The sequence below is a fragment of the Rattus norvegicus genome, chromosome 20 (assembly GCF_021556685.1).
Source record: "Rattus norvegicus strain SHRSP/BbbUtx chromosome 20, alternate assembly SHRSP_T2T, whole genome shotgun sequence".
Classification (NCBI taxonomy): Eukaryota; Metazoa; Chordata; class Mammalia; order Rodentia; family Muridae; genus Rattus; species Rattus norvegicus.
Window position 1 is genome coordinate 30,424,207 of NC_141553.1, and position 26,227 is coordinate 30,450,433.

At 51.7% G+C, this 26,227-nt stretch overlaps 1 protein-coding gene across 6 annotated transcripts in view; it reads right to left on the bottom strand.

The window, feature by feature from the left end:
• The window catches only part of Pald1 (phosphatase domain containing, paladin 1), a 64,904-nt gene extending 42,099 nt beyond the window's left edge, over window positions 1-22,805 (bottom strand). For all 6 annotated transcript variants that reach the window (XR_015644664.1, XR_015644665.1, XM_087597213.1 and 3 more), the window contains exon 1: window positions 22,701-22,805. The gene's annotated coding sequence lies outside the window, so the exon portion shown is untranslated. The remainder of the gene's footprint in view (window positions 1-22,700) is intronic.
• Window positions 22,806-26,227: the final 3,422 nt, after the last annotated feature.

Genomic DNA, 26,227 nt, shown 5'->3' on the forward strand with positions numbered 1-26,227 from the left:
GCGGGCACTGTCCTGGCCAAGGCTGGCCTTCAGCAACGAGCAGACACGAAGCCTGGAGTCTTGCTTCAGCACCAACTGTGAAGGCGGAGCCCAGGTTTTCCTTTATACTTGTTCACTGCTGCTAAATGTCCCACGCCTAACGTGGTCCCTTCGGGAATGACTTCCTTTCTGAAAGAATTATTTATTTATTTCTTGTATATAAGTGCACCGTAGCTGTCTTCAGACACACCAGAGGAGGGCATCAGATCCCATTACAGATGGTTGTGAGCCACCATGTGGTTGCTGGGAATTGAACTCAGGACCTCTGGAAGAGCAGTCAGGGCTCTTAACCACTGAGCCATCTCTCCTGCCCAACTTTTTTTTAAGTTTAGTTACAGTACGAATTTCAAGTCTGGTCACAGGTCATGGCGTCTCCCCTACTACACCAGTTCTAGCAGCTCTGTGTCCCTCTGCGACCATCCCCCTGCGGAAGGCCACTGCTATACAGTACAGTGGTCATTCCAGCATCCAGCATGGGAGCCCAGGAGGTACTTTCCGGAGCAACAATGGAGCAGGCAGAGGGACTCCCCAAGTGACTCAGCTTAGCCAAGGGAGGGTCCTGTCCGTCCTGCACCTGAGTTGGCCAATGTGTCCCTTGAATTCCCTTCCCCCACCCCTTCTTCTTTAAATCCAAGATGGTATCCATAGGAAACTAAATGAAACATCAGGAAGGTTGGGAAGGAGAGAGGCCCCTTTACGACTTCCTAATTGTCTTTTCCTTTTGTGTTTTTATGGATCTTGAGGTCGAGCCTAGAGCCTCTGAGAGCTCTGGATTCCAAACCCAGTACGGTGGGTCACACCTGAGATACCAAAGCCTGGGGTAGGGGGAGGCTGAAGGAATCAAACGTTCTTGGTCAGGGGCTAGAGAGAGCCTGACCAGTAGTTAAGAGCACTGGCTGTTCTTACAGAGGACCCAGGTTCAGTTCCCAGCACCCACATGGTGGTACACGACCATCTGCAACTCCAGTTTCAAAGGAGTTAACAGCCTCTTCCAACCTCTGCGGGGTGGGGGTGGGGGTGCATGCAAAATATATAAAACAAAATAAATAAATCTAAAAAAAAAAAAAAAACAAAACAAAAGAACCCCTTGTAAGTTCATGGTCAGCGAGAGAGGGCCATTCCTTCTTGGTCTGGGACATGAGAGCATGTGGCTCGCTAGTCCTCAAAAGCAAGACTGACCGACTTGGGAAATATCCCTAGGAGACCCTAAGGCTCCCTCCCACCCAGGTTCTTGGCCTAGAATCACCCTTCAGTTCAGTCAAACTGTCCATAGTGGGGGCCAATGAGATGGCTCGATGGATAAAGTGCCTGCCGCCCAGCCTGAGGACCAGGGTTTGAGCCCCAGGATCCACACAGAAGAGAACCTACTCATAGTTGTCCTTTCAGTGCCACAGGTATGCTCTCTGTGTGCCCTGGTTCCTCCCCACCTCCTCTCTGATAAATACACAATATGTTTAAATTATCTTAAAATGCCAGAATGACTTACTCCCCCCAGAAAGGGCAGGGATGACCACCACAGCACAACGCACTAGCCAGGACCAAGATCTTTACTGGACACACTCGGGCCGTGTGACTAAATTCTAGCTAACAGGATGGCAGCAGCTCCGTATGCTGACATCCAGAATCCTCCATAGGAGAGCTTTTCCTCCGTTCTCCCATTCCGTGGCCTGTGACACGCATATGAGAGCAGATATTTTGCAGCCACAGTGGGTGAAGCCGCAACCTAGGAACCGAGGCCATCCAAGTTCCTGAGGGAAACCGTGGGATAGCGCCAGCACGGCAGGCCGATCTACAAAGCCCAGAGCTCGGATGGGGCAGAGAAATAAACTTCCATCTTGTGTAAACTCCTGTTATTTGTCTTTTCCGATGACTTGCAGACGAATCTAATCCTGACTAATGCACCCTGTTATTTTTAGGCTGGACCCTCAGTGACCGCAAACCAGATGGTCACAGGAATGAACTTTCTTCTCTCTTGTAAGGACAATGTCAACCTTCCCTCCTGGTGGACAGGCTGCACTGTACACGGCGTCTGTTCTCAGGGTATGAAGTGGAGGGAGTCACAGAACACACGACCCCATCTCACACCAGGGTCTTGCAAGCAACTGAGAAGACAGACAAGAACCTACCATTAGATCATCTCTGCCTCCAGCTGCAGGCTCTGGCCAGTTCTGAACCAGGTATCACTTTCCCCACCGGGCCTCTGAATGCTCCCAAAGGCAGAGGAGCCCAGAGAGTAAGTGCCTCTCTGTCCCTCCAGGAGTCCTTGTAAGTCATGAGAGTCCCCAGCAGGCGAGAAGTGGTCATCAGGGAGAGAGAGGCCCCAAGGCAAGCTGGTCTGCTCCAGAGAGAGCCAAGTAGGCAGGACAGTTTCCCAGAAGAGTCAGCGGCTACTCCAGAGAGGCAGCTGCTCTCTTGGCTTCTGTCCTCTGCAGCCCCCACGAGTCCTGAACAAACATGTTGGAGACCTCAGCAAGCAGGACGAAGACAGTCTAAATTCTTCATGGTCAGTAGAAACCCAGACACTCTTGGGGACCCATGAGGGTACCATCTGCATGCTTTCCTGAGGGCTACCTGGGCCTCAGAAGGCCAGCAGCAACTTGCACAAGTGCTCAAGCTCTACTTGCGATTCCAGCAACCCTGAAGGGACCCCAACCCTGCGGGGACCCCAACCCCACAGCCTCTAACCTCAATCCCTTCTCTAGCACTGAGCCAGTGAGCAGCGTCCACTTGGCACACCAGGGTCCTGGGTTCTATCTTCAGCACCACACAGAGTAATGTGGTGGTGCACATCTGGAATCCCAGCATTTAAGAGGAACATCAGGAGTTCCGGGTGATCCTCACTACATACCAAGTTCAAAGCCAGCTTGGGCTACATACGACTATCTCCAAAAATAAAAAAATAAATAAAAATAATAGTAATAACACACACACACACACACACACACACACACACACACACACACACATACATGTCCAAGATTCTAGGCAAAACCACACCACACTCAACTGAGTTTCCCCAGAACTGGAGAAGCACCATAGTTTCTTTCTCAGCCTTGACTTGCTTTTATTTATCTTTTAAATATTGATTGACTGAATTCAGATAGGGCCCCATTATGTAGCCCTGGCCGGCCTGGAAATTTTTTCCCCTTTCTTTTCTTTTCTTTCTTTCTTTTCTTTTCTTTTTTTTTTTTTTTTTTTTTTGGAGGTTTGTCTGTGTAGCACTGGCTGTCCTGCAGGATGTCTCAGAACTCCACCTGCCTCTGCCTCACCAGTGCTGGGATTAAAGTATGTGCCACCACTGCCCGGCTCACCTGTAAATTTCTATGCAGACAAGGCTGGCCTTGAACTCACAAAGCTCTGTGCCCACCTCTACCTGGAATCAAAAGTGTGTGTCATCACACCCAACTAAATTTCTTTAAAATTTATTTGTGTGTGTGTGTGTGTGTGTGTGTGTGTGTGTGTGTGTGTGTGTGTTTGGGGGGAGGGGAAAACCTTTCCTGCCATGGTGCTCATGTGGAGGTCAGAAGATAATTTGTGGGGACTGGTTCTCTCCTTCCACCAGTGGGAAAAAGGCCTTGCCACTTTCAGCCCACACTCCAGTACCTATAACAAGCCCCCAAGCCAACCCCCACCCAGCCAATTCGTTGTTTATCAGTACAGCAGCCACAGATTCGAACCCCTGATTCATGTAGTTTCAGAACGACATGGGTGAATTTCATATTTCTTGCCCCTCCAGAGTCCTATGAAGAAGAGGGCTATTGTCCCATTCAGTGGGTAGAACAACTGAGGTGCAGAGTTCCCCTTCTGAAAAGCCATTTAGCTTCTCACAGGACACAGAGAAGCCTAAACTTTGTCCTGCCAGGAGGCAGAGAACAAGTCGGGCTGGGGGCGTGTCCTTCCCAGGGCCACAGCCTCCCACATGCTCCTGGAAGCAGATGCCCAGGCATTAACAATGGAGCTAAAAATAGGCTGATCCATCTTGAGGACAGTGGCTGAGTGAGTGGCCAGCTGCAGGAAACATCTGCCCCAGCTTCAGAACAAATACAGGGAAGTCACCACGCTCCAGGGTTCCCCTGCTGGGGGACCAAGGGGCTGGAGTGGAGTCATTAAACTTTAAGGCTGGGGAGGGAGTGTTGAGAAGATGGTTCAGTCCCTCCCTCCCCACCCCATCTCTCTCTCTGTATCTCTCTCGCTCTGTCTCTCTCCCTCTCTCTCTCTCTCTCTCACACACACACACACACATACACACACACACACACACACACACACATTTGACTCTAGTCCACACACACACACACACACACACATCTGCACACAACACATGCATATACATTTGCTCACACGTGCGTACACATACTCACACTTGTGTATACATGCTCGCACATGTGTGTACACATGTATACACACTTTCAGGTCTATACCTACAGGTCTATACCTAGAGCAAGGGCTTGATTTGAACCCTTCCTCTCCAGGCCTTGCCCCTCAATGCCTAACAGAGGCACAAACACACACGTGTGTCGAGCCCCCTCAGCAGAGTTAGACTCCCCTAACCCCACCCCCAGACACCAACATGTACCTTAGAATTGAAGCCAAAGGTGCTTTAGAGATTCCACTCTAGTCTGTTTACAGAAGAGGAAACTGAGGCCTGGTGGTGACGAGAGACCAGCCCGCATTCACAGACAGTGGGCATTGGGATGGGACCAAGAGTCTCACCTGTCCCTTGCACCTCTCTGCTTATCTGCTGGCTTGCCCAGGACCAGGGAAGGCCCTGATATGAGATGCACATCTCTTTCTGGCATGTCATAAGAACAGATCCCCATCGAAAGGACTTGGGAGAGACTCAAGGAAGAACTTCCCGTTGGGGATTTAGCTCAGTGGTAGAGCGCTTGCCTAGCAAGCACAAGGCCCTGGGTTCGGTCCCCAGCTCCGGAAAAAAAAGAAAAAGAAAAAGAAAAAAGAACGTCCCGGAGCCGGTCCAGCTGCCTCCTCCAGACTATGATTCCCAGAACCCACAATGCACTGCGCTCTTCACTGTCCCAGGAACAGCAACATCAATGCGCCTTTGTGGATCATCGATAACAGAAATACGGAGAGGAAGAGCATCTCACTACAAAGCCAGAGTGGAATCTTGGAAATTCTAGTCACTGGTGGGCAGCCTCTCGGCTGGCAGGCCTAGGTAGTCTGGAAGGCTCGGGCCTCTCACCAACCTGCCTCACTCTTAGTCCTGCTTTCACTCATTCCACAGCTTCCTGCTCAGCTCCTTCCTCACTATCCCAATCCAGACCAAGGGAAGATTACGGCCCTCCCCAAGAAAGTCCCCCAAATCTCTGTAGACAGAGGGTAGGGCTAGTTGACCTTCAGATACATCCCAGGGCCTGACCAGAGCTTGGCACAAAGGGGTCACTTAAATGAACAATGCTGGAAAAACGTTTTACAGAACAGAAGGTTGGATTCATATGAGCCTCTCGTGAGAATTAACAGGACAACACCAGACGATTTTAGCCTGGGGTGGGAAACACAGTCCCTATACTAGAGGCCCACCTCGAGTAACTATCCACGGAAGGACAAGCAGAGGTGTGCTCAGTCCTGGATCCCACACAGAAAAGGAAGGATCACAGAGTCCAGAGACTGGACAGAAGAGGGATAGGTGTTCCCTCTGAGACCACACCCCAGCCATGGGTGGGTCCCAGCAGCTTGCCCGAGACCCTCAGGCTTCTCCTGAGCCATGCCCCCTCCCCCTCCCCCTCCCCCTCCCTCTCTTCTCTTCTCTTCTCCTCTCCTTTCTCTCTCTCCCTCTCTCACACAGAGGGACCAGAAAAATGGCCAAGTCCCAAACTCCACTCCACCTGCACACCCCATCCAATACCCAACAGAGATGTTGGAGGCCCTCAATAGGATTTGAAAGCTCAATCAAGGGCTGGAGAGATGGCTCATCGGTTAAGAGCACTGACTGCTCTTCCAGAGGTCCTGAGTTCAATTCCCAGCAACCACATGGTGGCTCACAACCATCTGTAATGGGATCTGATGTCCTTTTCTGATGTGTCTATCTTTCCGGTGTGTGTGTGTGTGTGTGTGTGTGTGTGTGTGTGTGTGTGTGTATCCAGGGACCTGAAGCAGACACTGACTGACATCAGTTATTTTCCTCAATTACCTTCCAGTGTATTCATTGGCTCAGGATCTGTCAGTTGAACCCAGAGCTCTTGATTTGACCAGTCTACTTAGTCAACATTTTTTCCCAGGGACTCCATAACTCTGTTTTCCAAAAAGCCAGTCTGGCCACCCAACAATGGTGCAATGGTGCCAGGGACTCAAAATCCTCACCTCACATCTACAATGGCAAACCTTTTAATTACCTGCTGATCATCTCCTCTGACCTGACTGGTTTTTAAGATTCATTTACTCATTTTATGTAAATGAGCCTCTATCTGCATGTACACCTGCATGCAAGAAGAGGGCATCAGATCCCACTACAGATGGTTGTGAGCCACCATGTGGTTGCTGGGAATTGAACTCAGGACCTCTGGAAGAGCAGTCAGTGCTCTTAACCACTGAGCCATCTCTCCAGCCCCTGGTTTTGTTTTGGGCTTTTTGTTTGTTTGTTTTGTTCTGATCTGTTTTGTCTTAAAGACAAGGTCTTGTGTAGCCCAGGCTATCCTTGAACATACTATGTACCCAAAGATGGGCTTAGCCTCCCAATCTTCCTGCCTCCACCTCCTACAAGCTGAGATTACATTTTTGCATCACCCCAAGTAACCAAATAACAAAATTTTAACACCAGACAGCATAATGTGGTCTAGCTGGGTGGGCTGGAGACGAGATAAGACAGATGAGTTGGGGAGACAGCTCAAGGGTCAACACTCAAGAGGACCTGGGACTGGAGAGATGGCTCAGTGGTTAAGAGCACTGACTGCTCTTCCAGAGGTCCTGAGTTCAATTCCCAGCAACCACATGGTGGCTCACAACCATCTATAATGGTGTCTGATGTCCTCTTCTAGTGTGTCTGAAGAGAGCGACAGTGTACTCTTATACATGAAATAAATAAAATAAATCTTTAAAAAAAAAAAAAAGAGGACCTGAGTTCAATGCCCAGCATCCACATAAAAAACCCTGTGCACTTTTTATCCTGGCACCAGGGACACAAACTGAGACACAGATCCCTGAGGCTTGCTAGCCAGCCAGACTGCCCTCAATCCATGAGAACAGTTGAGAAAGACAGTCACCTAGTGCTGACCTCTGACTTCCACACAGACACACCGCACAGGCAAGAAACATCTGCACTGGTACTGAGATGGACACTGGTAAACTTGAAGGGCGGAGAAAAAGGACCAGGTGATGTGCTGCAGTCCCCGACATAGCACAGACACTGAGCAGAGGCCTGCAGCTACCGCAGCACTGCAGTTCTGTAGGCACTGCCGCTCAAGGTCCCAGGTCTCCAGCATCTTCATCCCAGGTCACCTAGTCGGAGACACGTGTGACCGCACGATGCTTTTGGAATGGTATATTGTGGTACAAAAGCCAGGGTGGGAAAAATGTCACAGCCATGGCAGGTGGTGAGGCAGTGTCCCACGTGGGCTAGCCTGTGTTCCCCGTAGACATGATCTCACTGGGACAAAAACACACCTGAGTCATCTACGAGTGTCCTCAGTGAGGCACTGAAATTACCCAGAACTGCAGCTTTTCGGGATCTGTGCCGACCCAGTTCAGCCACCCACCCCAGTGTGAGAGGGGTCTGAAGGAACGCTGTACCAGGCTGGTTAGGAGTCACAGTCAAACTGGCTTTTTGGGTCCAAAATCTCAAGGCATAAAGACTATCTAAGTGATAAGTGCAACAGTAACAGTAATACAAAAGGCGAGGATCTAGCTCAGTCAGTAGTGCGCTCGCCTAGCATGCACAAGGTCCCGGGTTCAATCCCCAGTGCCAGGAAAATCGTGTACGGTGGTACAAGTTACAGGTCTGGAACTTGCAACGTGGGGCCAGGAGGATCAGAAGTTCAAGGCCATTCTTGGTTACACAGGGAATTCAAGGCCAGCCTGGGCTACAAGATCTGCCAGATGTGATAGTGTTGACCTTTAATCCCAGCAGGTGGCTGTCTCTTGTTTGAAGCAACAGAGGAACCCTGACTGGGGGTGGTTCTTCTCTTCTAGGGGCTCTTCTTGCCTAGTAAAAGCCAGGATTTCCCCAATGGCCTGCACCTGATATTACAAAGTCACTCACAGAAAGGCCATTCAAAATGTAACAAAGAGGGGTTGGGGATTTAGCTCAGTGGTAGAGCGCTTGCCTAGGAAGCGCAAGGCCCTGGGTTCGGTCCCCAGCTCTGAAAAAAAGAACCAAAAAAAAAAAAAAAAAGTAACAAAGAAAGGTCACTAATGTTTCCAAACACTCTGCTCGCTTCTAAAATCTGCTCCTGGGCCAACGAAAGGTCTCATGGGGTAAAGGCACCTGACACCAAACCTGATAACTAAGTTCGGTTCCCAGGACCCAGAAGGTAGAAAGAACCAAGTCCAAAAATTCACCCTCTAACCTCTGGGCCCACGCCATAGCTTGCTTGTGACTTCCAGCCGATGTAGGCTGGTCTACGTATCCAGGCGACCAGTGCTACACAGTGAGACCCGATCTAAAATAAATAAATAGAATCAACTGCTGGTGATATCCTAGTATCAAAGAAAAGTATCCCCAGTGGACTAACACATCTCATTCCACCCAGGAATTGATGGGTCGATGGGCCTTCTCCACACACTTGAACCAAACAGCAGATCACAGCCCACTGAATGCAAAACCAGAAATGGACACCCGGCCAACTTCCCCTGGGCCAGACATAAAAAGGCCTTGGAAAACTGAAACAATGCCACTCCAGCTGAGCACACACACAGCACACGTCTGCGAGGAAACAGTTCGCAAATGCTCGCTCGTGGTGAGCGCAGTATCTGGGGGCGGGGATACCCAGGTGGTTTTCTCGTCTTTCCAAATACTTCTTATCATGTCTGACTTTTCTTGAGGGTTACTTGGTTGGCTGAATTGGTTTGGTTTGGGTTTGTGGTGCTTGGGAATGAACACTTGACGTCATGTATTCAAACGCAAAGTCTGCCCCGGCGTTTCTGTTTTGTTTCATTTATTTTCTTACTTTTTCCATTTCTCCTACCACATATCCAGTAAGGCCATGGGGACAAGAAGCCACAATTCACTATCAACTTTATACCCAAGGACATGCTGGTACCTCCCCCAGAAGCGGGTCCGCCCTTGAACCCCATGGACAGGCTCATAAACACCTTCCTGTAGGAAAAACCAGGACCTTGAAAGTCAGCAAGATTTGGGTTCCCTGCCAGCGCTGTCCTGCTCCAGAGGCCTGGCCATGCCCTGACTTCTCTGCACCCCATTTCCTGCAGGGTAATGAGGGTTAAATGGGGTCATTCTGCGCTGCCCCGTCCAGGTCAGTACTCTCGTTCACAAAGGCAGCCCGGGCTTCTCAGAAGAAACTAGACACACGGCAGCCATGAAGCTTCCTCACCTCACACCACTGGCCTGGACCTCAGTTACACAGCTTCTTGGACCCCACTGATGGAATTCCAGGCAGGAAAGGTGGACGGCTTATTCAGAAAGGAAGTGAACTCGCCGGATGAAAGACGGGCCAGCATTCCATCGGGAGCCCCCACCTGCTAGTGACCCATGGGGTCATGGGAGCTGGGAGTGTGCGGACACATGGAAACAGAGGAGGAAATAGGGTTTACTGCAAAAGCCAGGCACAGGGCAGCCCCCTGGGCAGGGAAGTGATTTCATTTCACACTCTGTCCTCTTTGCTTCCGTCTCTGGTACGGAAGGGACTTAACCCTGAGAAAGCCAAGTTTCTCCAAGTCCCGGCCAGCTCCACACAAGCTGGAGGAAGAAAGTTCAGGCTTTCTCCTCTCCCTGACACCTAATCATCCCAATTCACAGATGAGGAAACAGAGGCTCAGAAGGGCCAAAGACTCCAGCATGTCTCCTGCTACCCTGAGCTGCAGGAGATGTTAACTACCCATCAGGGAAGGCTTCTGAAGAAGGCAAGAGAACTGAGCCTGAAAAGAAATATTGTTTCCAAGGAGACCACACACACACACACACACACACACACACACACACACACACACACACACACACACACGTACGTTCAGCATTGTCTAGAACCTCCCAGGAATCACATGGTACCTGGGACTAGAATAGAAGGTGTTGGATGGGGACCCCAAGTACCTTGGGCTCTGTACCCAAGATGTCAGCTGTCACTCTGTACGTGAGGTGTCATGGAAGCATGGCCACAGCCTAAGTTAGCAAAGGAAGCATGTGGAAAGGCGCCCTCACAAGGATTCGAAATTTCCCTGGAATGGAGAGCCTGAGGCTTGACCCCTCATGATCCTACCCCATCAGCTCTAAGAAAAGAGAAAGGAACTCCCATAGCAACGGCAGCCTAGGCTAGGTCTGGCACCTAGACTCCAGCATCAGCACCTAGCAGCCTGGACCAAAGCACTCTGTGCTTCTGGGTCAGAGTCTCTCAGACAAAAATAATGCTACCTGGGGTTAGACAGATTGCTCCGAGGTTAAGAGCACTGACAGCTCTTCCAGGGGACCAGGATTCGATTCCCAGCACCCACATATCAGCTCAAGTCTGTAACTCCAGTCCCAGGGGATCTCACGTTCTCTTCTGGCCGCCCACCCCCGCCAACAGACACACATTCAGGCAAAGCAGCCATGCACAGGGATGGTTATCTCAGGCTGTTAACTTAACTACACCTGGAATTCGCTAAGACCCCAGCAGCTGGGCACATCTCTGAGGGTTTTCTTTTTTTTTTTTTTTTTTTTTTGGTTCTATTTTTCGGAGCTGGGGACCGAACCCAGGGCCTTGCGCTTCCTAGGCAAGCGCTCTACCACTGAGCTAAATCCCCAACCCCTCTGAGGGTTTTCTTGACTAGATCATTCCACCCTCTATCTGGGCCACCGCTCTAGTGGCGGCCTGCATAACAGGACATAAAGAAGGAAACGTGGGCATTTTGCCTGCTTCCTCTCACCCTTGCCGGCAGGCTCATCCTTTGACTGGTAAGAGCCTATTTCTTCAGGATTCCAAGGTATACCGATACCCAGCTGATAGGCTAAGCCCACTCCCCAGGGCCTCTCTCTGCCCTTCCTAACTCTGGGCCAAGAGATCAGCAGGGAGGGGCGCCAGGCAACATGGGAAGATGGCGATTTGGTTTCTTCTCCTCTTCCTGTTTATCTGTCCTCACCATCCTGAAGCTCTTGGCACTGTTTGTTCAGGGAAAGTCCTGCCAAGAGGGACATCCTGCGTTACAGCCATTCTGGGCTGGGCTTCCCTGCTAGCTGGGGGGCTCTGAGGACCGTCTGCCTGCAGGCCCCTGCCTGGAGCTGAGGCGGCTGCATAGAAGGGATTTCCACAGCAGCTGCATGAGTAGGGGTACCTGGGCCTGGAAAGACAGGCCTGGGTCCCCAAAGGATCCATGTACAGATGGCAGAGGTGACAAAAAGGACTCCAGGCAGGAACCTAAAAGCTTGCTTTGGGGTCAGTAACTATGTGGTCCATTGGCCAACCGTGCTCAGTGGTGTGACCACGGCTGCGTTATGAACTTCTCTGACCAGGCTCTCTCCTGTTGGGTGACACTGGCAGGAGAGTGCATACAGGGAAGGGGTGGCACACAGGGAAGGAAGTAACGGCAGCTGTCACCCTCTTCCCTGGTACTGGCTCCTCACTCAAGACTCAAATGTGGAGCTGCAGAGATGGCTCAGTGGTTAGAGCACTGACTGCTCTTCCAGAGGTCCTGAGTTCAATTTCCAGCAACCACATGGTGGCTCACAACCATCTGTAATGAGATCTGATGCCCTCTTCTGGTGTGTCTGAAGACAGCTACAATGTACTCATGTAAATAAAAATTAATTTAAAAAAAAAAAAAGACTCAAATGTGAAACGTGGGCTGGAGACATGGCTCAGCAGTTAAGACCCGGGTTTGAGGGGGTTGGGGATTTAGCTCAGTGGTAGAGCGCTTGCCTAGGAAGCGCAAGGCCCTGGGTTCCGTCCCCAGCTCCGAAAAAAAGAACCAAAAAAAATAAATAAATAAAATAAAAATTAAAAGAATAGTTCCATGGCAGCGGAGACAGGAGGGTCCTTGGTTCAAGGCCAGCCTGAACTACGTAACAAGACTCTCTCACAAACAAAACAAGGAGAACAATTATGGCCCAGAAAAGAAGGAAATTCTGGCAGGTGCTGCCACATGTCACCCTTTGGACACTGTGGTGTTTGAGTAAACCAGAAACATGAGGAGGGGCACTGTGTGGCTCTACGTCTTGTCATCCCCCTGTCGTTCCCAAAGCAGTTCATCACAGAGCCAGGAAGCTGGACAGTGGCTTCCAGGGACTGAAGAGAGGGTGTCTGGTTGGCACAGAGTTTCCGGTAAAGAAAATGAGGTTGAGGGGTTAGGGATTTAGCTCGGTGGTAGAGCGCTTGCCTAGCAAACTCAAGGCCCTGGGTTCAGTCCCCAGTTCCGAAAAAAAGAAAAAAAAAAGAATAGACAAGAAAATGAGGTTGTTCCAGCAGGGTTGGGGATATGGCACAGTTGGCATACTGTTTGCCTAGCCTGCACAAAACCTTCGGTCATTTCTTACCACCACGTAACATCCAGAACTGGGCAGCTAGAGACAGGAGGAGCATCAGGAATCCAAGGCCAGCCTCTGCTACAGAGTAAGTCTGAGTCCAGCCTGAGGTACTAGGCAGACAGACAGAGAGAACAGAGAGGTGAGCACTTCTGGTCCTTAGAAGGCAGAAGATACCTTTATCCCAACGTCCACAGGTTAGACACAAGGCACTCGTCCACCCCAGGAACACAGGGACGCAGTTTGTGGCTACTCTTTCAGAGGACTCAGATTTGATTTCCAGCACTCACATGGCAGCTCGTAACCTTCTGTACCTACAGTTCCATGGATCCAGTGCCCTTTCTGACCTTGATGAGCTCCAGAAACTCACATGGTGCATAGTAAACCCTCATAAACATTAAAAAGTGGGGGGAGGAGAGGGAGGCCCTGGAGGGATGGCTCAGTGGTTAAGAGCACTGACTGCTCTTCCAGAGGTCCTGAGTTCAAATCCTAGCAACCACATGGTGGCTCACAACCGTCTGTAATGAGATCTGATGCCCTCTTTTGAAGCTACAGTGTACTTATTTATATACAATAAATAACTAAATCTTTAAAAAAAAAAAAAAGACCACTTTGTACTGATGTGGAATCTGGGCTGGGGTTTGTTCCCACGTTTACAGCTCAATTCCTTTCCCAGGAAGGCCACAGCATCGCACGCAGCACAAAGGAAGACTGTGGCTCCAAGTGAGGAGGGAGAACTAAGCCACCACACCCCCACAGGAGCATGGCTGTGCCTGACTGGGAAGGTCGAGTTTCCAAACAGACTGGACCACGGTGGGGCGGAGAACATCTGTATGTCCTGGGCTAAGCCCATTGCTGCCGTGCCAAGTCCTGACTCCCACAAGAAGTAGGCTGAAGAGCCACTACACACAACTTCAATAGCGCCTTTCTTCTGCCCTTATCGGCAAGCCAACAAAGCAGCCTGCCAGGAGGCAAGGGTGACCTACTGAGACAGACATGCGGACTCACTCACAGGCAACCGGGCTTAACTGGGAGGTCTGGATACCACATCCATACACCCAGCCCCAAGCCACTGATATACACCATCTGCCCACGGTATAGGTAGAAGCAGTGTAGCTGGAGAGGCCAGGACCCCAGGGCTCTGCCTCCGCCCAGCATGGGGAACCTCTGGGACTGACCCTACTACACCACAGCATCAGGGCTCGCTGCCCACGGCTGGCTTCCTTTGGAGTCCTGCTTTCTTAGATGTGTGCTTGGGATGGAACCCAAGGCTTGGTGCATGCAAGTGCTCTACCAACCAGCCCTACTCAAAGCTTCTCATGTGTGCCTCCTGGTTAAGAAAGGCCTGGATTCTGAAGTGTTTAGATTTATTATGCATGAGTAAGTTACACTTTAATATGAGTAACGCTAACCAGCAAGTGCTCTTCTCTCTCTTTGAAAGGAAATCTGGGGCTGGGCTGCTGGAGCTCGGTCGGTAGAATGTTTACTTTGCAGACATGAAGCCCCGGGTTGGTCTCCGGGGCAGCATAAACTGAACAAGGTGGTCCTGGCCTGTAAGCCCAGCTCCTGAAAGGTTGAGGCTGGAGAATAAGGAGTCACCCTCCGCTACATACTAAACCAAAGCCAGCCTGATATACACACTGTCTTTTTTAAAGAGATTTATGTATTATTATATTTAAATGAGTGCACTGTCGCTGTCTTCAGACACACCAGAAGAGGGCATCAGATCCCATTACAGATGGTTGTGAGCTACCAGTGGTTGCTGGGATTTGATCTTAACCGCTGAGCCATCTCTCTAGCCCCTGACTCTGTCCTGAGGGGGGACGGGGTATCAATCTACAAAAACACACAGATGGTATGTCTGCTGATATACGAAGTGTCCACAATCAGGAGATCTATAAAGACGGAGAATGGACTCATGGACCGGGCTGTAGACACTATTAATAGTACAGGGTGTCTTTGAGGGTTCATGAAAATGCTACATGATTAGACCCCGGTGACAGGTACGCCATCTGGGAATATTAAACAGAAGCTGCTGAACTGTGTGAATCAGCCTCAGGCCCGGTGTGGCAGCACATGCCTAGGATCTCAGCACTTGGAGATAGGAGGGTCACAGTAAGTTTTGGGCCAGCCTGAGCTTATGGAAACAAAGGAAGGAAGGAAGGAAGGAGGGAAGGAAGGAAGGAAGGAAGGAAGGCAGGCAGGCAGGCAGACAGGCAGACAGAGGAGGAAGGGAAGAAGGGAGGGAAGGAAGGGTTCTATCTCAAAACTGTAGGTTAAGCAGGGCCAGGCTGTGGGTTCCTCAGTGACAGTTCCCTCCCATTCCCATTTGGTGTCCCTAAATTACAAGTCAACCCCATATAAGCAGGCAGTGATTAAGCAGGTGGCGGTACCTGGACGGTCATTCCAAACCCCCAATCAGGGTTGAAAAGTACTTCACCCGATAGCATTAAGACACTAAACTGCTGGGTTCGGTCCCCAGCTCCGAAAAAAAGAAAAGAAAAGAAAAAAAAAAAAAGACACTAAACTGAATTATTAAATTAGGAGAAGCATGCACAGTCGGAAGGGCAAGGGCTGTGTTTACTATGTAAGATATCATCATGGAGGAAGAGACCATTGAGCTTCCGAGTGCCCAGAACTGACTGTCAGAGATTTGGTAGTGACATCTATGCCAGCAGGGCCCCTTCCTACAGAGGTGCAGGCAGGCCCAGCCCTCCACCCACACACATGCCAGAGAGCATTCCTGCACTGTGGATGCCCCAACCAAGCACTCCTAGAAGAGCTGGCTAAGCAGTTTCTGGGGTTTCCAGAAAACCTCCCGCACCTGCTCCTCCTCCCTGCAGACCCCACACCTGCTCCTCCTCCCCACAGATCCCACACCTGCTCCTCCTCCCCACAGACCCCACAGCTGCTCCTCCTCCCCACAGACCCCACAGCTGCTCCTCCTCCCCACAGACCTCACACCTGCTCCTCCTCCCCACAGACCCCACACCTGCTCCTCCTCCTCCTCCTCACAGACCCCACACCTGCTCTTCCTCCTTGCAGACCACAAGGCTCTTCCGTATACCCAACTAGTTGCCCTCTGCAGAGCTGTATTCCTTCTAGTAATACTTCACAGACAAAGGGCAGGCAGGGTTCACCACCAAGCAGTGTTTACAGGCTTCTATTCTAATATTCTTTTTTTTTCTTTTTTTCGGAGCTGGGGACCGAACCCAGGGCCTTGCGCTCGCTAGGCAAGCACTCTACCGCTGAGCTAAATCCCCAATCCCTATTCTAATATTCTAATGCTCAGTCAGGCTTGAAACAAGCACCTTTACCCCTGTGCCATCTCGATTATCACCAAAAAATAATAATAACACACACACATACACACACACACACATATATACACACACAAACATACACACATACACACACATATACACACACATATATACACAAACATACACACATACACACAATACATACACACAAGCATACAAACATATACATACACATAAACATACACACATACACACATATATACAAACATACACACAATACATACACACAAGCATACAAACATATACATACACATAAACATACACACATACACACATATATACATACACACATACACACAAACATATACATACACATAAACATACACAGATACACATACACACATACAAACACATACACACATACACACACACATACACACACATACACACAAACATATACATACACATAAACATACACACATACACATACACACATACAAACACATACACACATACACACACATACACACATACACACACACACCACACATACATACACACACATACACACAAACATACATACACACACACACACACACACACACACACACACACACACACACTTGGCTGGCATGGTAGCAAATGCCTATAATCCCAGGACTTGGAAGAATGAGACAGGAGGATTGCCCAGGCAGGAACAGTCAGTCTGGGCAGCTATTGAGTTCCAAGCTGGAACTAGTAAGTGAGACTCTGCCTCAAAAACACAAACAAACAAACAAAACAAAAACAAATGAACAAGACAAAAACAAACAGACGAAACAGAGGCTAGAGGGATAGCTCAAATGGTAAAGTGGTTGGCCCGTAGGCATGAGGGCCTGAGTTTGAATCCCCAGAACCACGCAAAAGCCAGACAGAGCAATGTGTATCTGTAATTCCAGCCCTCCTGAGAGGAGGGCACCTGCTACTCAACAAAGAGACCCTGCCTCAAACAGAGCAGAATCCAAAGACCAACAACACCCATGGTTTTCCTCTGATTCTCATTCTCTCTGTCTCTGTCTCTGTCTCTGTCTCTGTCTCTCTCTCTCTCTCGCACACGCACACGCACACACTCGATGTGATGTGAGCGGGGTGGAGACTACAGATATAAACACAAAAGGCAAGAACAGAGAGAGAGAGCTCACCAGTAAAGCTCTTTCCTTACAAGCACGGGAACTGAGTTGGAGCCTCAGAAGCCAGGTAAAAAGCGGAGCTTGGTGGTGTGTGGTGTTTACCCCTAGATTCCTGGGGCTCACTGACCAGTCACCTGTCTTGGGAAACTCCATGCATGCCTTTAATCCCAGCACTAGAGAGACAGAGGCAGGTGGATCTCTGTGAGTTTGAGGTCAGTGTGGTCTACAAAGGGAGTCCAAGACAGCCACAGCTGAAACACTGTCTCGAAAAACAAAAACAACAGAAATACCAAGGTGGGTGCAGCCTGGGGAAGAACACCCCAAGAACAGCATCCGAGGTTACTTCCTGAACTCGACATGCGTGCCCCTGTACAGTGACACATGCGTGTGTGCGTGTATGTGTGCTGGCCGGCAGAGAAAAACGATTCACTCATTCTACAGTGCAGGTGGCAAACAACCAGACCACACCCAAGCTGAAGCCCATCAGAGCCCACCGAGGCGAGGTCTGATTTACACTTCTCTACAGCCCAGGAACTGATGTCCCGAGATAGCCCTCTGCCATGGATGCTTGTTTACTGACAAGCCGTGGGGGAGTCAGGCTGAGCCACACACACAGGAAGTTGCAAAGACCCAGGAGCCCCTGCTCCCGACCCCATGGGTACCAGGACAGGCACAGAACCTGGAAGGCAGAGCAAGCCAAGGCTAGCCCGTATAGCCCAACCATGGCTGGTTTGAAGGTCTTCCAGGTCCCACCACCAGAGCAAGGCACTGGTGGGGGACCAACCCTGGGAAGGAGGCAGAACGGTCCAAGGGCTCTGCTACTACGAGTGTTAATTTAAGAGCTACTTAGTGACCAGCAGAACTGAGTTAACTCAGTTGTGGGGGAGCGGAGACTCTAAGTCCAGGGAAAGGAAAAATAGAGGAAATTCCCCTCGGCGCTTTCCAAAGAGAATCTTCCAAAACACCCGGTGTCCCTGTCCTCTACTGAGGAAGGGAAGCGGAGGCAGGTGGGGGGGCGGGGTGAACAGAACACGAGTCGCAGGCCACTTCAGGACACTCACCATTCTGCCTCTAGAGACCCATTTCTCCAAGACTCCAGGCCATCCATTCCCCAGTCCTCTCTTCTTTAGGAACTGCTGGAAGCCCAGAGTCTCTCCAGTGGCCTACCCAGTTCCCAAAGGCCACAGGCACACAGGGAGCCCAGACACCACATGTCTGCTGCAGAGTTGCCCTAGCTCCAGGCCAGACTGGACGCTTGTGCCACAGAAAAGTCCACAGGAAACATATAAAGATCTGGGGCTACCCCACCTCTGCCCCACCAGCCCCTGTGCTGGGATAAATCACCTAACCTTTGCCAAGCCTACTTAAGTCCTCCAGCTCCAACCCCAGGCAGCACACGGGGGAGTGCAGCGTAATTCATGGTTGTGTCTTGCTTGCTTCCTATCTGATGTGTGTGCACATCGGTGTGTGTGCACGTGAGTGTATATACATGCATGGCCAGGCGTGGAGGCTGGAGGTTGACACCAGTGTCTTCCTGAATCACTTCCTATTTGTGTTTTTTTTTTGGGAGACTGTGTCTCGCTAAACCTGGTTCTCATTCTGACCAGGGAGCCTCAGAATTCTCGGCTCCTTCTCCCCAGCACTACGCAAGACTGTGTCAGCTCTTTGGTGGGTTTTTTTTTAACTTATTTATTTATTATGTATACATCATACAGCTTTCTGTCTGCATATGTGCCTGAAGGCCAGAAGATGACCCCAGATCTCATTACAGATGGTTGTGAGCCACCATGTGGTTGCTGGGAATTGAACTCAGGACCTTTGGAAGAGCAGTCAGTGCTCTTAACCGCTGAGCCATCTCTCCAGCCCCTCTTTGGTGGGTTTTAGTGATGGAACTCACGCATGTGCTTGCATGAGACCCAACTTTACCAACTGAGCCACATATCTGACTGCTGCAGCCTCTGTGCTTTGGATGGAACCCGCACAGAAGAACCCAAATCAAAATGCCATTGGGTCCTCGTCCCCATTCAACATAACACAATCACTAGAATGAAATCCTAAAGATGGCTGTGGCACCCACTGTCTCCCTAGAACATCCTGTGAGCTAGACAGTCCCCAGCCATCTCCATACACACTGGCCTTTCGTTCTTGGACACTCTTACAGGGGAATCCTTCTCCCTACCCTGTTACATAGGAAAATAAGGCACAGAGATGTTAAGGAGGGTCACAGAGCTAGGACAGGAATACAGATCTGAGGGTCTGCTACAGTAGCCGAACAGGGGTGGAGCGGTCAGGACACGCCATGGGGGAAGCTCTCCTCCAACAAGGATGCTGCTCACTTTTTCTTTACCAAGTCCCAGACAAAGGCCTGACTGGACAATGTCGCCAAGCCAGCTGCAGTCAAGACCCTGCAGCTAGCTCCCAGGTCCCAGGCCCATCCCCATGCCATGCTGGCCACAGGAAATATGCAAAGCCTGTCTCCAAATGCCTTGCTGTGGGAGAGGCAGGGAGAGGCAGCGCTGCCCACCGGGAGGCCAGAGCCATGATTTGGGGCTATTCTTAGCGAACCACTGGCTCCCCTCCCAGAGGCCCAGCAGGCAGAAAGCCCAAGCTTCCACACGCCCTGCCTGCCACTTCCTGACCCTTTCAGAGGACCCCAGGACAAGGAGGGGCTCCGGGCAGAGAGAGAGAGGACAGAGGGGGCTGTCACTCCCAACAAAGAGATGTATGGTGTCTACATGTTCCGATTTGCCCAGGATCCCAGCCAAACACCTGGCTGCCAAAGAGACTCCGGGCCGTCCTGGTCGCAGCCCTGCGGACTGTTGGAAAGTCACTAACTTGATATGAACTGTCTTCCATTTAACCCTCCAGGGAGCTGGGGTTAAGAATGAGGTAACTGCTACAGTGACGACTGTGGAAGGTCACAAGAGCATTTGGTGTCAAGCTGTATCAGGGTCAGGGTTGGCTCCAAAGGTGCCAGGCTGGGCAGAGGCGACATGAGCACAGCCAGAATGTGGGAGACTCTGCTCTGTCCACGCCAGAGGGAGATAGCTCTCATCCCAGATACCTCCCGCTGGTATACAGAGACAAGTACCTAAGGCTCAAGGGCTTAGGGAAGTTCAGCAGGAAACTTCAGAGCCGAGCAGTGTGCGCACAGTGGCACAAAGTGGCATGAGGGTTCACAGAAGTCCTGGGGACACAAAAGGATGGCATCAAAGGCTGAAGAAGCTTCTGCTGGCGCCCCAGGCAGACACTCAGCCCAGTAACAGAGAGGGCAGGAGATTGCATGCCTTCAGACTAAAACAGACCGCCGAGCTCTCTGGGACCCTCTTAATCATCCCCAACATGGACTAGAAATACATTGGGGCTGGGGCTACTGTTGGTAGAGTGTTTGCCAACATCCATGAGGTCTGGGTTCTATCCCCAGTACCCTATAAACTGGGTGTGGTGGAGCGTGCTTGTAACCTTAGTACCCAGGAGGTAGAGACAGGAGCATCGGGAGTCTAAGGCTATCCCTTGGCTACCTAGTAAGTTCAAAGCTAGCCTGGGATACATGAGGAAGGAAGGAAGCCATACCGAGTACCTGTCCCTCCACGCTGAACAAGACGGTGTCTGGCTCAGCTGCGGTAACCACAGCAACATTCACCTGGGACTGTGTCTCAGCATCCACAGCTATCCAGACCCTAGCCTTGACTGGCAGGTGCCTCTAACCAGTATTTGTGCCCCACCCACCAGAGGCGGGGCACAACTGGCTCCACGGCTATCTAGTACTTGAGAACCATGAGACCCGGTGTCAGTTTATATGCATGTCTGTTCTGTGAGTCCACCTGTCTGCCCACTTACACACCTGCCGCCCAAGCGAACTGCAATGCCAGGAACACAAGCCTGTCTATAAGTGTCTGTGGCTGCTCTAGTCCTCTTTCACAGGCTCACAAACACCTGTCCCCTCACATGTCTACCCTCCTGGGATGCCAGCCCACCCGGTTCTGTGCCTGTTCTCAGGTAAATACGTTCAGTTCTTCCCTGTGTCTGCCCACCTGAATATGAGCTCATGCTCCACCCACATGGCGCTCCCTCCTGTGCCTGGTTAGCTCCCACTAGAACAGTGCCCAAAACCTTGGACGGAAGATACACTCCCAACTCCTCCAAAGTATCGGGAACAATAGAGAGAGACGGAGCAGAGTCCCCAATACGACAGAGCCTCAGAGTAGGGTCAGAGTAGCCCCACGCTGTCCACTCCAACACCAGTGACCGGAGCTAAGTGGGCTACCTCAGGCCTGTCTGCCCTCACAGGAAACCGCGTCTGGCCAGTGCCTCCCACCCCTCCCCTCCAGCCCCCACGATGGAGGCTCTTCAAAAGGGAAGTAAGGCTTCCTCCAGTAAGGCTAGTTCAAACGTCGGCAGCCCCAGACCTGTGCTCCATCTGACCGGAGAAAACAAATGGGTGTTTGGACTCCCCTCACCCCCAAAGCAAACAAAATATGGGAGTGGGGTGGACACACAGAAGCAGGAAGTCCTAGCCAGCCCTCCTACGCATGTTGCCCACCCCACCCCCAACTCCGCGAGATGCAAAGGGGTCCGGATTAGTAATGCTAATGAGGAGGGTGGGGTTGCCTGCACCGGGACGTTGAAACACAGCTATCTGTAAAGTCTCAGGTCACCCCAGTCAGTACCCTTGCCACACCGGTGTTTTGCAATTCCCATGAGGAGCCTCCTGGCATTTTCTTCTCCGGCTACCAGCCCAGGGCTGGTATCAAACTCTCTATCAGAGAACTGGCCCAAGTGTTTCTCTCTTGTGTTCCCTTGCAGGGCGGAGCCACATGAGGACAGAGCCTTTCCAAATCTTCCCACTTCCCACACTGTCTGTGCATGGCCCCGAGCCCACATCTCACAGGTGCTCTGACACTGGTTGTGGGCAGCCAAGGACCGGCCCTAGCTGGAAGGAGAGATACCTCAAGCTTGCCCCAACCAGGCTTTTGTTGGGTCTGATTTCCAAAACATGAGCATCCTAGCCACGACAAGAAACTGGAAGTCAGTCCCCTGAACACTACCTTTTCTAATAAGTCTATGTCTTTTTTTTGGGGGGGGGGTCCTCTGAAGCTTGATAAGAGGACAAATGGACACAGACACCGCACATCCACAGTCACATGAATGTACACAGGCTGCATGCACACCCACGCTCACACCAAGGAGACCCCGCCTCAAATGAGACCAAACCGAGCGGCGAATCAAAGCCTGTGCCTGCCAGGCCCCTGAGTTTGCTCCCTCGCCCCTGGGCCTCAAGGGCCCCTCAGATAAGTCTGGGGACCCCATGCCGGGATCGCAACCCAGCTATGTTTCCTAACTTCTTTGGAAGCCCAGCTGGCCAGGAGGGCTCTCAGGCCTGGCAATGAAGAGCGGGTGTCGCCAGTCCACGTTGTCCCCCACTCCGAGGGAAGCCAGAGTACAGGAGCTGAGTCCGGGATCGACCTGCGCACGACCCGGGCGCAGCTCCGGCTTTGAGAGAGCGTGCTGGCGCCGGCCTGGGGCAGGCCTGGGTGGCTCAGACGCCTCCTCCCAAGACCAAGGGACCCCGATCCTTCCTCGGCGCGGCCCACGCGTGCTTACCTGGCAGCCGCAGCTCCAGGGGAGCGTCGCGCTCTGCGGCCGGGGACTGCCGGCGCCGAGGCGGGCTGCGGGCACGACTCGCGCGGGCTCCAAATGGCTCCGCCCACTCTCCCAGCCCATCCGGGGGCGGAGGCAGCTCCCGCGGTGTCCAGACGGTGCAGACCCGGCCAGCCCGCGGCCACCGAGGCCAGGATCACCCCCGGAGCCCCGCCCCGAGTCCGGATTCCCCCCGCCCCACGCCCGAGCGGGCGCGGTTACTCGGTTCCCGGTCCGGCCCACCGCAGCTTCGGCCTCCGCCCACCGGGAGGGGGCGCGGACTTAAAGATACACTCACCCGGCCAGGGTCAGATAGACACAACCCTCCCACCCCCACCCTCCAACTCAGTCGCGGCTCCCGGAGGGCCGGGTTCCGGGCCAGCTTCCTGCGTCCGCTCGCCCTGCGCCCGGAGGAAAACTCGTGGATAGAGGGACCTGCGGGAGAAGCAAGTTCCCCTTCCCTTGTCTGCTAGGCTACTTCTGGAAAATACCCTAGGAGGACTTCCAGCCTCCTTGGCTGGAGAAAAACGCCACACCCCCTCCCCTACTCCAGGGCCACTGTAAATCTGTAGCCCCGGGCTTCCCTTTTCTGCTTCTGCAGATCCAGCGGAATATCTGGACTCCAGAAACAGGATTGATTTCTCCTGTGCCACTTGAGCTTAGGTAGAGACGGTCTGCAGCCTCCGGACTTCAGCCTCTCCAGGTAGATGTCCATGGATGAGCCCCTTAAAGAGCAGGTGGTCAGCTCGATGTTTGGCCTAGGAAAGCTGCAACTCTCTGTCTTTTTAAGGAGAGCGGCCCATCCTGGAGAGATAGCTCAGCGGTTAAAAGCATTGACTGCTCTTCCAGAGGTCAATTCCCAGCAACCACATGGTAGCTCACACTGATTCCCTCTTCTAGTGGGTCTGAAGACAGCTACAGTGTACTTATATATGATAAATAAATCTTAATAAATTTTTTTAAAAAAGAGGAGCGACCCTACTACCCCTACCCAACACCTCCAGTGGTGGGCTCTCAGGAGCTCTGGATCCAGGATCTGGGCAGGCTTGTTTGAGGAGTCACTGAGCTAGGGACCTGAGACCCAAGTACAGTGTGTGGCATGTTGTCAGGATCTATCCTTGGGCACAGTGGTCCTCCTCACTCCTTTGTCACAGCTCCATGTCCCATCCAATCAAGTTCCAAATGGGTCCCCTGCAGGCCTGAGGACAGGTTTCACTCAGAGCATGCATAGCCAGGCACGTGCAAACACATGATATAGAATGCACACATACACAAACCAGAACATGTACATACACAAACATGCACTGCTCAGAAGAAACTAGATCCCTGACTGTGGGATCCCTGACTAAGGACAGAGCTTGGAGGGTCAGAGCATGTGTGACCTGTCTCTGGTCCCCAGCATATGCCTGGCCCATCTTCAGTGAGAGAAGATGCACTCTTCACGAACATCTCTGCCATTGTTGAATCCAGCAGAGAAGCCCTCTGTGGTGGCCCACAAGAACAGCTGTAATCACACTCCTTCTAACGCTAGCCAACAGCCAGTGAAGTGGCCTCAGGAACAGGGATACAGAGACTCAGGCCCATACACATCTCAGGGATACACATCTCAGGCCCACATAAGCCCCTGCTCTGCAGTCCTGGCTTTGGGCTGGGACAGGGAAGTCCTGCAAGCCACAAGAACTAATAATGTCAGGCCCTGAGGGCCAGAGTCACCCCGCTTGTTTCTGAGACGGGGAGAGAAGCCACAGAGCAGCCAAGAGCACCATGAGCAGACACCCTGTCTCAGTAGAAATCAAGGATCAAGACGCGACTTTTCTAGCTGAGCCAGACTGGACCCTCTCAAATGCTGTAGAAGTTTCTACAGTGCCAGCTGAGAAAGGACCCAAGGGTCACAGAACAAAACCTGAGAAAACAGAGTGTTCAGGATGCAATCCCACACCTTCAGTACCCTACACAGGCCTAAGGAATGGGGTACCCTGTACAGATGTGTTTGTGTTGAACATGTCTGCACAGTGAAGGCTTGTGGTTCTCCTCTGCAGGGATCTGAGGAAGGGATTGTGTGTGTGTCTAAGGTTCCAGTGCGAGTGTGGGTATGTGTGCATGCATGTCTGTGCCTCTGTGTGTGCATGTACTGTGAGAGCATGTGTGTGCATGTGTACACGTGTGTCTACATGTGTATGTGTGTATACATGAACCTAAATAAAAATGCATATAGAACAAAGAGAGCACCCCCACCTCAGTACAGCGTTAGCCAGCCGCAGCCGCTGCTGTTGCTGCAAATACATCTTGGCCGTGTCGCTTGTGGGGTCCCAGGACTGCTCAGCCCTAGCCAGGCTTCAGTGCTCTTGAGAGAGGCCTCTCAAATCCAGTCCTTCAGCAGAAGCTGTGGGAACCCGGCCTCCCTCATGGGAACACTCAAGCCACAAGTTATTTTCTGACAGGCACAAACGACTGTCCGGAAGGCAGAGGCACTGAATCCAAAGCAAAGATGATACTTGACAAGGAATAAGACGCAGGCCTCACAGCTCCTCTCAGCTCCCATCATGCCCCGCAAGTCTGGGGTCACAGGACACAGAGGATGCAGACAGCCTGGCCTTGCTCTTGGTGACTTCAGGACTGTCACAGTACTCCAGATCGGGTGTCAACAGCTTCCCCCGAGCCTGGTGACCTCTGGAAGAATTAACTCCCAACCCGGAGGGTTCCAGCTCCTGGATTGACCTCCCAGGCCCATTGCTTTGCCTCAGGATCCCACCCCTAGGTGAGTCCTACTGTGTGCCACACCACCTGGAGAGGTGGCTCCCTGTCCCCACAAGTCCCCAGCAGTTCTTGCTTCCTCGGACCACCTAAAGGATGTAAGGGGTGCCAATGCTTACTGGTGACAGCCGCCATCAGAGCACTGGGGACCCAGCCCTGAACCTGCCAGGGTAGAGGGCTTCTCTGGCTGAGTTTAGAAGCCCAGCTCTCCTCGGGTCACTCTCTAGTACACTAACCAGAACTGTCTGCCTTGGATTCTGCCTCATGCCTACCCTGTCAGGCTGTGGGACCCGAGCACAGCCCCTAGACCATAGGAACTTTCAAGAACTTACAGCTTAGAATCTCTAGGATTCGCACTCACACCACAACCCACCCCCGAGTTCAAACTGTTCAAAGTTTAAATTCAAGCCATTTTTTTTCTTTTGCTGGTGTTGGAGGTAGAACCTGGGGCCTTATGTAGCAAGACCCTACTACTAAAGTACAGCCCTGTGGTGGTTTGAATAGGTATGACCCCCATAGACTTGAGTGCTTCAATGCTTGGCCCATAGGGTGAGGCACTATTAGGCAATATGGTCTTGTTGGAGTGGGAGTGGCCTTGGAGGGAGTGCGTCACTGTGGGGGCGGGCTTTGAGGTCTCCTATGCTCAAGCTACACCCAGTATTTGATACACAGTCTCTTTCTGCTGCCTGTGGATTAAGATGTAGAGCTCTCCGCTCCTTCTCCAGCACCATGTCTGC